Source organism: Eucyclogobius newberryi, unplaced genomic scaffold (assembly GCF_026437365.1).
Source record: "Eucyclogobius newberryi isolate DKJ021-1_F unplaced genomic scaffold, fEucNew1.0.hap1 SCAF_6, whole genome shotgun sequence".
In the NCBI taxonomy this organism is placed as follows: Eukaryota; Metazoa; Chordata; class Actinopteri; order Gobiiformes; family Gobiidae; genus Eucyclogobius; species Eucyclogobius newberryi.
The window spans coordinates 16,926,251-16,937,162 of NW_027316278.1; positions in this window are offsets into that span (position 1 = coordinate 16,926,251).

A 10,912-nucleotide genomic window follows, 5' to 3' on the forward strand; every position below is an offset into this window, starting at 1 on the left:
TTTATTAATTTGCCATTACAATAAACTTAACTTAAAAAGCTAACTTTGTAAGAGATAAGAAGAGAATTACAGAAAAAAATTCAAATGTATACAAAACTCTTGGTATCTACACTATAGTAGGACGGTATGTTGTTTTGTCCTGCTGCTGCTTTCAGCTTCACCCGTTGTGTCAAACTGCATCTGCCTGTGCTGTGCTCCAGCGCCTAATGAATCCCAAACTGAGAGGAAAAACACCACTCTTCCTCTTACAAACACAACAATACCATTTCCATTTATAATTTCAATTGTTCATTTGCATGAGAAAAATTAGTTAGATGACATGCATGATGTTTTTCTCTCTTTTCTTTTCTGCTTAATTTTCGCACTAATTATAAGCAGCAATGGCACATTATTTACATAAATAATTGTTGTTCCTTCTGTTCGCTCATATTTTCCTCCTTTCTTTCTTTGTCAGAGTTGTTTTGGCATTTGTCGTCCTCAGGGGCAAATCTCTTCTGAGAGCATTTTCACATCTCTCCTGACTAAAACATCTTGGATCTTGAACAGTTTCTTTTTTTGTGCCTGTTTGTTGTGGTGTTTTGCTGTTCTTTGTTCAATAAATAGATTTATCCTACATTCTACTTTTCACAGCGCCTCTAAACTTACACAAATAAATGTCAACTGACAAAGTCATGCAGCCACCATCTACGTCAGCAGCACAGAGAACGTGCTCAATGTTCATCCGTACCCTTGAAGTAAAATGAGCCTGGCATTTAGTTTTGTATGATTTCAGTATTTTGTTTTAGGGAAAGAATTTGCACAGTGAAATATAAATGTTTCCTGTCTGCTATGGAAGCATTATTGAGGCAAAAAGACCCATGGAAATTAACAACTATTTGAATTCATCTAAACAATCATAACTCCTTCCAGAAACGATTCAAGCTTGACCAAAGTCCCACTCATAGCCAAAATAGATAAGAGATTATATGTTTATAAAAATAAGAAATTGTGTGATGTTAATTAATATGTCATTTGGATTAGCATTTTGCATTTGGATTAACACATTACATTTTAATGTTAATGTTACATTTTAATGTTTTAACCTTTCAAAATAAACCTTATCTCTCAATGTTTGTGTAGACCCTCTGTCGTCCAGGTGGGGTCCATAGCAAAAGAAAATTAAATTAGAAGTTTCGCCACACTTCAGAGCGTCTTCTTGGGATGACTTGAAGAAGCTTCTCGTGATGAGTGTCTTCACTCCTAAAACTTTTGTCCAGTTGACAGAATTAACATTTCTTGGCCCATCTCACAATGGTCCAAAATCCTGTGTGTGACAAGAAGCATCTGACTTAATGAATGTCTGTGAAAAGTACAGTGCAACTACCTTGCAAAATATGACATTATAAAATAAACCTACATGTTTAAGATCATGTTTTAATGATTAATGTGATGTTTTCTATAATAAAAGTCCAGACTCCATCTTTAAGGTGTAATTAATGACAATCACCACAAGTACTGGTGCACGGTGCACCGCCCTTTGCCTGTAATTTGACTCTGTGTTCTCTCCCTGCGGCCGTGTGCTCCGGTGTCAGCGCCCGGTTAGCTCTCGGTAACAAGAGGAGCAGGAGACCGCGGGGAGAAGCATGCACGGGGGGCACACTTTTAATTGAGGGGAAGAAACGAGCATCAGTGGTGTTGTGAGGGCCATCTTCAGAGGCCAATTAATGTGGAATACAAAGCAGGCGTGCAATCTGCTCCAGTTTGTGTCTTGTGCCTGGCTCGCTCACACGGGCCCGGTCTCAGAGGTATGTCTACATTAAATTAATTTAAATGCTCCTCCAGTCGTTCCGCACAGCCCACAACCTCACCTCCATGGTGCTTCATCCAGCCCACCCCCATTATTACCCACAACTCCCCACCGAAAGAAATCTCTCCCTGCTGTGCCAATTCATAACACCTACTGCACACACCTTTCCTCCGCAAAGCAGCCCACTGAGAAGGAGGCTGGCTTCGCTCGGACAAAAATAGCATGACTTTCCTCCTCGGATTGCTGCCCAACTGAGAGGCGCGCTCAAATGGCTGAAGAGTTTCTGGATTTGGTCTAGTGGCTTCATACAAACACGTTCAGGAGAAATGCTGTTATTTGTGTCCTTGGGAAACCTGCTTGTTCATGCTGAACGGCAGAAAAGCAACGTGTTTTTTAGACTTTCAAGAGCTTTAGTTGATATTGAAATCATATACATTTTTTAAGTGGTATTTTAAGTTAATTTCATTTGTTCTTTTATATGAGAATGGACATGTAATGCTATTGGAAAGTAATTATTATCTTCTTTCATGAATAAAATACTTTTGTATTGTATCAAATTTTGCACACAACAATACCATGTTAATCCTATATATTATATTACATACTTTGAGCATCTCCACATTCAAGAACCCGTGCAGTTTAAACTGAGCTGAGGTCAGACTTCGCTCTTTATTGACCTGGTTTATGGTTCATATCTCTGTAATCCACATGAAAAAAGGCACAAAGCTCAACATCTTCTCTGTCAGGACAAATAATCAAAATGGAAATCATTTGTTTACAGTAAGTGATGCAATTATTCAACTCCAAAGGCGTGATTGTTGTCAGTTATCTATTTTGGACATTTCTTTCAAAACCGTAAATCTTCTTTAGAAATAATATGTATAATAATGTGGCTTTATTATGGAGACTATGACATCATCAAATTAGAGAACATGAACACATTTTTACTGTCTTGAAAAATAAAAAACATTATTTGTTATTTATAGCACTCCAGACTTGTTCCTCACTTCGTTAATGCATTCCTGGCAATTTTCACAGCTTTCAGAGGACAGAGGTTGGTTTTGCTAACAACAACTAGCATTGTTGTTAGCAAAATCTATCTATCTAACAGCACAGCAGTGTTACTTCCTGGTTCATGGATGATAGAAAGCTTTATTATTGTATTTAGGACAGTGCATGGTAATGAACATACATGACACACGTGTTGTAAACATGGTGGATTGTAGCCATGGGTCATTTCCATCAGTTGTCCGTCATTCACACTCACAACACTCTTTCATGCACCTGTATACTTGAAGAGGGGAGGCAAAGTGGGTGAAGTGTCTTGCCCAAGGGCACACTGACAGCACTACTGCCCAACTGTGGTACCTGGCACTCCAGCGGTCTCCCATCCAAGAACTAACCAGGCCAATCCCTGCTTAGCGTCCGAGATCTGATGAGATCATGGCCACTTTACAATAATGTTACACAGGGCGAAACCATTTTGACTGAATTAGAAAAATCAGGTACAGCCCCTTTAAGAGTAATGCCATTCTTTTTATGCTAGCCAAAGTCCTGATGGATGCTGGGTGAGGCTCTGCATGAGAATGTAGTGAAAAAGGAAAAGGCTGATGTATGTCTGCCTTGATGGAGGTCTGAGTAAGAGTGCAGAGATAAGGAGGGCTCACAAAGAACAGAAACCTAATTGTGAAAGAGAAAGATGCTGGCTGGCTCTGCGAGATGCTTAATTTATAAGAGCTCACGGCTGAGGTAACGTGACAGGCCAAGTAATGGTAGGGAAGAGTTTGAAAGATCCCTTTGTCTTTTAGATCATGCATTCATTTGCTGGGTTCCTCTACTCTATCTTTTTCTTACTTTGTTTTTATCCTCTGTTCAACGTCAACAGTGGCGGATACTTCACAGAAGTAATCAATCTTAATCACAGTTTGAATAAAATATTTGCCTTGGCTGCATAATCTCTACATCCTGTTTACAGTGGATTTGGACTTGACAGAGAGAGGGGGTTTGTTAAACAATGTCATACTTTCCTTTCATTCTCGGTTTTTATTTCATATCAAGTTATTGTTTTATGCCACATCTTAATTGACTGAGTTGGATTCCTTGGCTTTCCTGTGTAAAGTGGTGTCACCTCTCCAGCTGGGATGCCCTTGCTCTGCTGCCTGTCTGCTCTTCCTCCACATCTCTATCTGCAGCTCATTGCCGATGCAGGGAGCATAGCCACAGCCGTAGACCTTGCGTGGAAACACCCAGCAGACAAGAAAAATGACGGCCAGCGCAATCTCATTTTCTGAGGGGCTGCAAGTCAGGCAGGAAATGGCTATTATTCCATCGACACTGTCGGTATTAAGTTATTTCCTTCTCTAAATACGAGAATGTTCATGAATATCTATTGAGTTCCAGGTGCAAGCGCTAGAGGTTTTTGTCGCCTCACACTCCAATGATTGCACCCCTATATTCTGCCTGGTGCACCCTCACTTCTGAGATTGAAGTGAAAGACAATGGTAGTGGAAATTGGCTAATAAATCCAGTGCAGGCAAAAGGCTGTTTGAGCAATGCGGGCAGCTCATGCATGCTTTTTAAGAAGAGAAAAACCTCCAGCTTTGCTCAAGCAAGTGCTTTTCCAAAAGGAGGTGACCGGACTAAATGGTCCAATCTTTTTTCCAAGTGCAACACATGTTTCTTGTTGTCCACGTTTTCCTCAAAGCTCCTATATTTAAAAAAGCAAAACGCTGAAAATATAAATCAAAGATTGGGCTTTAGATTGTGGTTTAAGAAAATATAAAGAATCTGCCTGTTCTAAACAACATGCTGTTCAAATGATAAAATAAACCTTTTTTTTAGGTCCTACCACTTTTTGAAGTTGTGTCCAGGTTGTTGAGCAAAACGTGAAGAACCAGACAGAATTGAATCCAGAGTGGAGAGTGTAGCATGCCGGGCATCCAGGACTAGTGAAGACAAACATTTACAAGTAATGGATTACTGAAAGTACTAGTTTATGCAAAGACTTGTCCAAGCAATACATTTGTAGAGTTAAAATGGACAAGAACACATTTTCCCCCGCCCTAAATAGCCTACGTTATTAGAGTTGGTATTAATTAACTCATAACTAGACTACAGTATGAACTACATAAACTAATGGTTAGAACTATCATAGTCTACTTGCCAATGAACAAACCACAATAAATAGGAACAGCTTCCTTGGAACAGTTATTCAAGTTCTACAACAATAACTGGGCTATGGATATTAATTCACAACATTTTCCCAGCTTTATACCTTAATGCAAAACAGGATGTGGCCAAAACACAAATACACAATGCACCCAGTCAACACCAAGTTAAACAGGGGACTTCAAGCAAGTCCCACAATCCCCTTGTTCTATACAGCATTTTACACATTGTTATTCATTTTTACCTCTTAGTTCAGATTTACAATTTAGCTTTATTTCCAAGCAAATATGGAAAGAACCAAAGCATAGGAACAAGAACAGCAATTTGGCACTAATGTGTAAACTTTGCACATGAGCAAATCCTCTCTGCTCACTGCTACCATGTAGGAGAACCTCAAAGCCATCAGAGAAAAAGGTTTACAAAAGTAAACAAACATTTTCATATCATAGTCACACAGGTATGTGCTGAAACCTAAGTTTAATGATACAGATAAAAAAAACAACTATAGGCTTTACTAACAATAATAGACTTCCAGATGGAGTCTGCATTGACAATGTTTTTTGTTTTTAGATTGTTATCAATAAAGGCTGGACGAATTTTAGGCAAGATTACCTAACAATACTATTTCATTGCAAACGCCTGTGGGCTATGTCATGAGTTTACATTGCTACTGTATTTCCAAGGTTAAAGATGTGGGTTAGCTTTAAATTTTCCTTATATGAAGTGGATTGCAACTGCTCAGTGGCGGCTGGTCCATTAAGGATTAAGGTCAATCAGCCAATTATATCAAATGGTATTCAACCATTTTTTTTTGTCTAAAAACAGTATAATTTGTTCAGAATTGTGTTATTTTATTATTAGTTTAAATATGTAAAATAATGAAAAATCAGTTATATATAGGACACTTTGCGCGGTCTGCTGCGTAACACAACCTGCATCTCTGTTGGAAAATCGCCCTTGTGCCTGGAAGAAAAGCAATGGGAATCTTTAGCCAATTAAATCCCAAGAAAAATGTCTACGTCACTATGGGAAAAGCCACTGTAAAACTTTCAAACGTAGCGTAGTGTTTAACGTGGTGTTTAACGTAGTGTTAAGCGTAGTGTTTAACGTATAGTGTTTAGCGTAGCGTTTAGCGTAGCGTTTAAGGTAGTGTTTAGCGTAGCGTTTAGTGTAGCGTTAAGCGTAGTGTTTAGCATGGCATTTAGCGTTTAGCGTAGTGTTTAGCGTAGTGTTTGGTGTGGTGCCACGGAGAGTATCTCTCTGCTTCAGAAGCCTTTTGAAAGAAACAATTAAAGCAAAGTAGCCTCCCATTAAGGCCATTAAGAGGTTAAAAAAAACAAAAGAGGATCTTCTTAGTGGATCTCTTTATGCTTTCCGTGACCGGGCTGTGAAAATGGTGTCCGGGACATGAAACACCTGTCTGAGAACAGTCAAAAACACAACATTGCAAATGGTCAACTGTCTGTAGTGTTTTATGAAACAGGCACCAACAATTGGTTATGTTTTTTTATTTTCTCTTAATGTAGTAATTGCTTCTATGCACTATAAGGTACAGTATCACTGAGATGTTTGTTTTGCTTTACAATCTGATATTTTATAAAGCGTAAAATGTCCTTTGAAGTGCTGTCTGGTGGTTGACTGGTTGGGGCACAGCACACGAAGGTCAAGCTCCTGGTGAAGCCGGCCGCAGTGTCGTGGGTTCGGTCCTGACTCCGACGGTTTGCTGCGTGTCCTCCCATCTCTCTTATCTCCCATTTTGTCTTTCCTGTCTGGTAAAGCCTACGGGCCATCAAGCTTGAAAAAATATATAAAAATTTAATTTTATGTCAAATTAATTTTCTCACAAATGGTATCTGCATAGTATTTCCATTACCAAAAGTGGAAGAAAAGTTGGTTTATTTAATTGATACAGTTGTAAATGTGTATCTAAAATGTAATGTAAATGTAAATGTAAAATTGTCCCTTCTGGACATCAAAAAACCACACAAAAACACGGTAATGTCACTAGCCGCCACTGCAACTGCGTAACTTTCAACAGCTGGAACAAAGGCAGAGAGACAGCATAGAACACTATCTCAGTGCACCAACAGGAACAAAATGTAGCCATGATGAAAACAAAGCCTAATAATGATCACCAGAGGTGACCAGGTTCCTCCAAAGCACACACATGGGGAGCTGGACCGTGTGTCCAGTCACAGGCAGTCCATCGCTGCTCCAGACAGGCCCAGAATTGATTGAAGGTGCTGGACCATAAATGAAGGTATTGATTTGGAGGTCAGAGTCGCAGGATGAGGTCTTGAAATAAATTGAAATAAACATATCAATACATCAAGTATATTACACCCCGAGCACACACATACAGTCTCAGAGATATATTATAAGGCTTGTTTAGCTTAATAAGAGATTGATTCATTCACATGTAATTGCTTTCACAGATAACAGGATAAAGAGTGAAAACTATAGCTGTCCAATGGCAGATTATGTTGTATCATCATCAATGAAGTAAATCCCAGCAATAACTTGAATTTGGATTGTTGTTTGAAAAGATTATTCTACATAAGACCAAAGAATATACCAAAAAAATCGCAGCAAAACAGACACTTTTTGATTGAAGAAAATCAATTTAATCTGCATAATAAAAGAACAAAGAGAGCGCTATAAAGTGAGCACTCAGGAAAGGTTAAGGCACTTCCAATTTATGGGTCAGAGGGAGACTCTTATGAAGGAGCAGCAGAAATGACTTGGCACGAAGACCAACAGAATCCCACTGTAAAGATGTGGCAGCCAATTAAGACAAAGGTCACAACATAAAAGAGGAAGGCGGGTAGCTCCTTCTTTTCAACAATTTCACCAGTCCAATCTAACAAAATTACTCATTACCTTTTATTATGACAATTTGTTTTATGGTTCTGGTTTCACACATGATTATCCCAATGAATTGACGTGCAAAGTGTGTCAAGCTACAGGTCCTGTGACATATGTTCGTAAAATGATAACTTACCTACATTACCTTCCTAAATATGTGCCCCCAAATGCCACACCCAAAGCCTTTAACCTCAGCTTACTCAACACATAAAGAAAGGTTCAGCGCAGTGTTTTAAGGCTCTAACATCTCATTATCTTTATATAGATTCTATCCTACATTAAAATTGCAATTGCTAATGAATTGGCTCAGCTCTAGTTGTAGTTCTTTAAAATTAACAAGCTCACTGCTTTGTGTTTGTAGTTCCAATTTAATAACCACATGATGAAAAGAGCCATTTAGTGCAGAAAAAGCACAGAAGCGAGTATTTCCTAATGAAGGCGGACTAATGTTCTTCATGGAGTGTTAATCGTGCTTGTAATTGTAAGTGTGTGAATTAAACAGAATTTAATGTTAATTGTAACTGCAGCCACTTTTCCTCTTAAATGATATTCATCAGACCCAATCCAACTGGTATTATTTAATCCTATGTAAAACCCTTGAATTATAAGAAAGATTGGTTTATTTCTTACATTCAAAAGCCGCATGTTCCCACATAAGGGGCTTCAGGGTAGTCTGACAGATCCAATCCAAACAGCAGAAGTTACTGCACAAGACCTGCAGAGACAGGAGCACAATCATGGGCACATAGAAAGGCCTTTGGTTCCTCGGCTGCTCTCCTTCTGCCTTCACCTCAAGGACCAGTCATGCATGGCACGGGTTCCTTGGCTCATTTGCTGAATATAGTTCCCTGGCTTGTCCGAACAGTGGCAGGTGGGGGTGTAAGACATGTCAGATCCAGCTGTTACCCAAAAGAATCCAGATGACTACCACAAGGATACAACCACGGCAAGTTCAACCAAGTCTGTGGAGATTGGATAACAATTACCAAGCTAATGATCAGAAGAGCTACTTTGACATTTTCACATATATTCGTCTTGTACTTAACCATGTCTACATATATCAGTAAAAAAGCTTATTCCTGCCCCTGTCTTTGTGCATAGTACATGCATACAGTATATGTCTATACAGACTTTTTTGTCTCAGTTTTAGAACAAAAGGAGACGGACAAAATAGGTTGGATGTATTTTTTAAAATAACATACATTAATTGCTTGGACATGCTGTTTATGTGCCCAAACTACAAGGACACACGTGTTTGTGTGCGGTTCACAAATCACTTTTCATAAAAAGTAAAGATTAATTTTCTTTAATTAAGAAATAATTATTATGTTCGTAGGATTAGACAGGACAATGTGGTCTGAAATGGAGATGAGAGAGGGAAGGACATTCAGCAAATTGCAGAAAGTGGGAATCAAACTGACAACTTTGCTCGTGGAGCCTGGCATATGTAAGATAAGATAAGATAAGATAAGCCTTTATTAGTCCACACAGTGGGGAAATTTCAGTGTTACAACGCACAAGCATATATATATATATATATATATATATATATATATATATATATATATATATATATATATATATATATATATATATATATATGCTTGTTACCAGATGTAATGTTTTCTGAATATTGAATACAACTGGCATGTAACAAAGCACATAGAGTGTTTCCGTTTGTCCGTTTGTATTAATGGTCCATCTCACCTTCACATGGCCCACGCTCAGCCTCTCTTCAGGGGCTTTTGGCAGCAGAATCTGTGTACATTGAAATTAGAATTTAATAGTCCTAATTAAAACCCCCAACCCACCATTATTCCAAGCCTTACAAAGTGCTGAGCCTTATAACCCAACAACATTGTAGACCTATAAACATCACTACATGATGATCAAAAACATCTGTGCACATTTCAAGATTCTATGGGTTCTGATGAACTGTCAAATCTGCAAAAGGATTTAAAAATGGATTCCAAAATATTGGAAAATAATTGGACTTTTACTCTTAAACTTTCTGTATAAATCTTTATTGACTTTTTTTTTTATCTTAAATGTTGGCGTTTCACAGCATCCAGCTTTCTTTTGTTCGTATTTGAGTCCAATCTTTTTCATTTTCCATCTCTCTTGAATCCAAAATCAATGTTATGGACATCTGCCTTGGCCTCTTAGGGGATAGCAGAGGGGCAGACGGGCCAACAAGTGGAACACACACCTGTCTCTCCTGCCCGGTCTACCTGCTCTCCTGGGAAAGTGGGCAGAAGGCCGATCCGGTCCTGCGACCGCCTCTGCCAAGCCCCTGTCCCAGCAGAGAGCCGCTGGACAGTGTGGAGAAAGGGCTGGCTCTTTTGAGTGTGCAGCGTGCCACCAGCCTCTCTCTCATGGGGGAACAGAACTGTGCTGATACTGCTTGGCGCTGGGGACCCGATCGATCCAGTGTCACAGAGGCCAACACACATCAATGAGAGCACAGGAAGAGTCCTACACAATGTGCTCAGTAGTGTTCAACCCAAACATGTTTTGCACATCAGCGTCTGACCTCTGCTTTTTTATATGACCTTTGCTACTATTTTATACAGTACAAGAAGAAAAAAATCGACTTCAGTCATTTTATCAGATTAAGAAGAATTACAGGCAATTATGTCATAAAAAAACAAACACAAAAATTAAAAAAGCGAGCTAGTTAGTAGTATTTGTAACAACCAGTTGTTTCTCATACTTCTGCTATAATTATATATATTCATGTGCAATTACTGTGAAAATAGAGTGTTTATTTTACCATTATTATTAGTATTATCTTGTCTTACGCAAGCTGTTTTTATTTTATTTTATCTTTATTTTTCCCCTCCATTCCTTATTAGGAAATGAGAGGTTGTGTCTATAGGAGTTTTTGTTTATAAGAGTTTTGTTTATAAGAGTTTTGTTCATAAGAGTTCTTCTATTAAGAGTGTTTTTTAAATTTCCTATAAGTTATCTGCCCTTTCCCTCTGTATCTACCTGTGTTGCAACAATGAAATTTCCCCATGTGTGGACAATAAAGGAATATCTTATCTTATATTCTTAATAATTGCTGTTGCTATATGTTTTTTTTGCAATAGT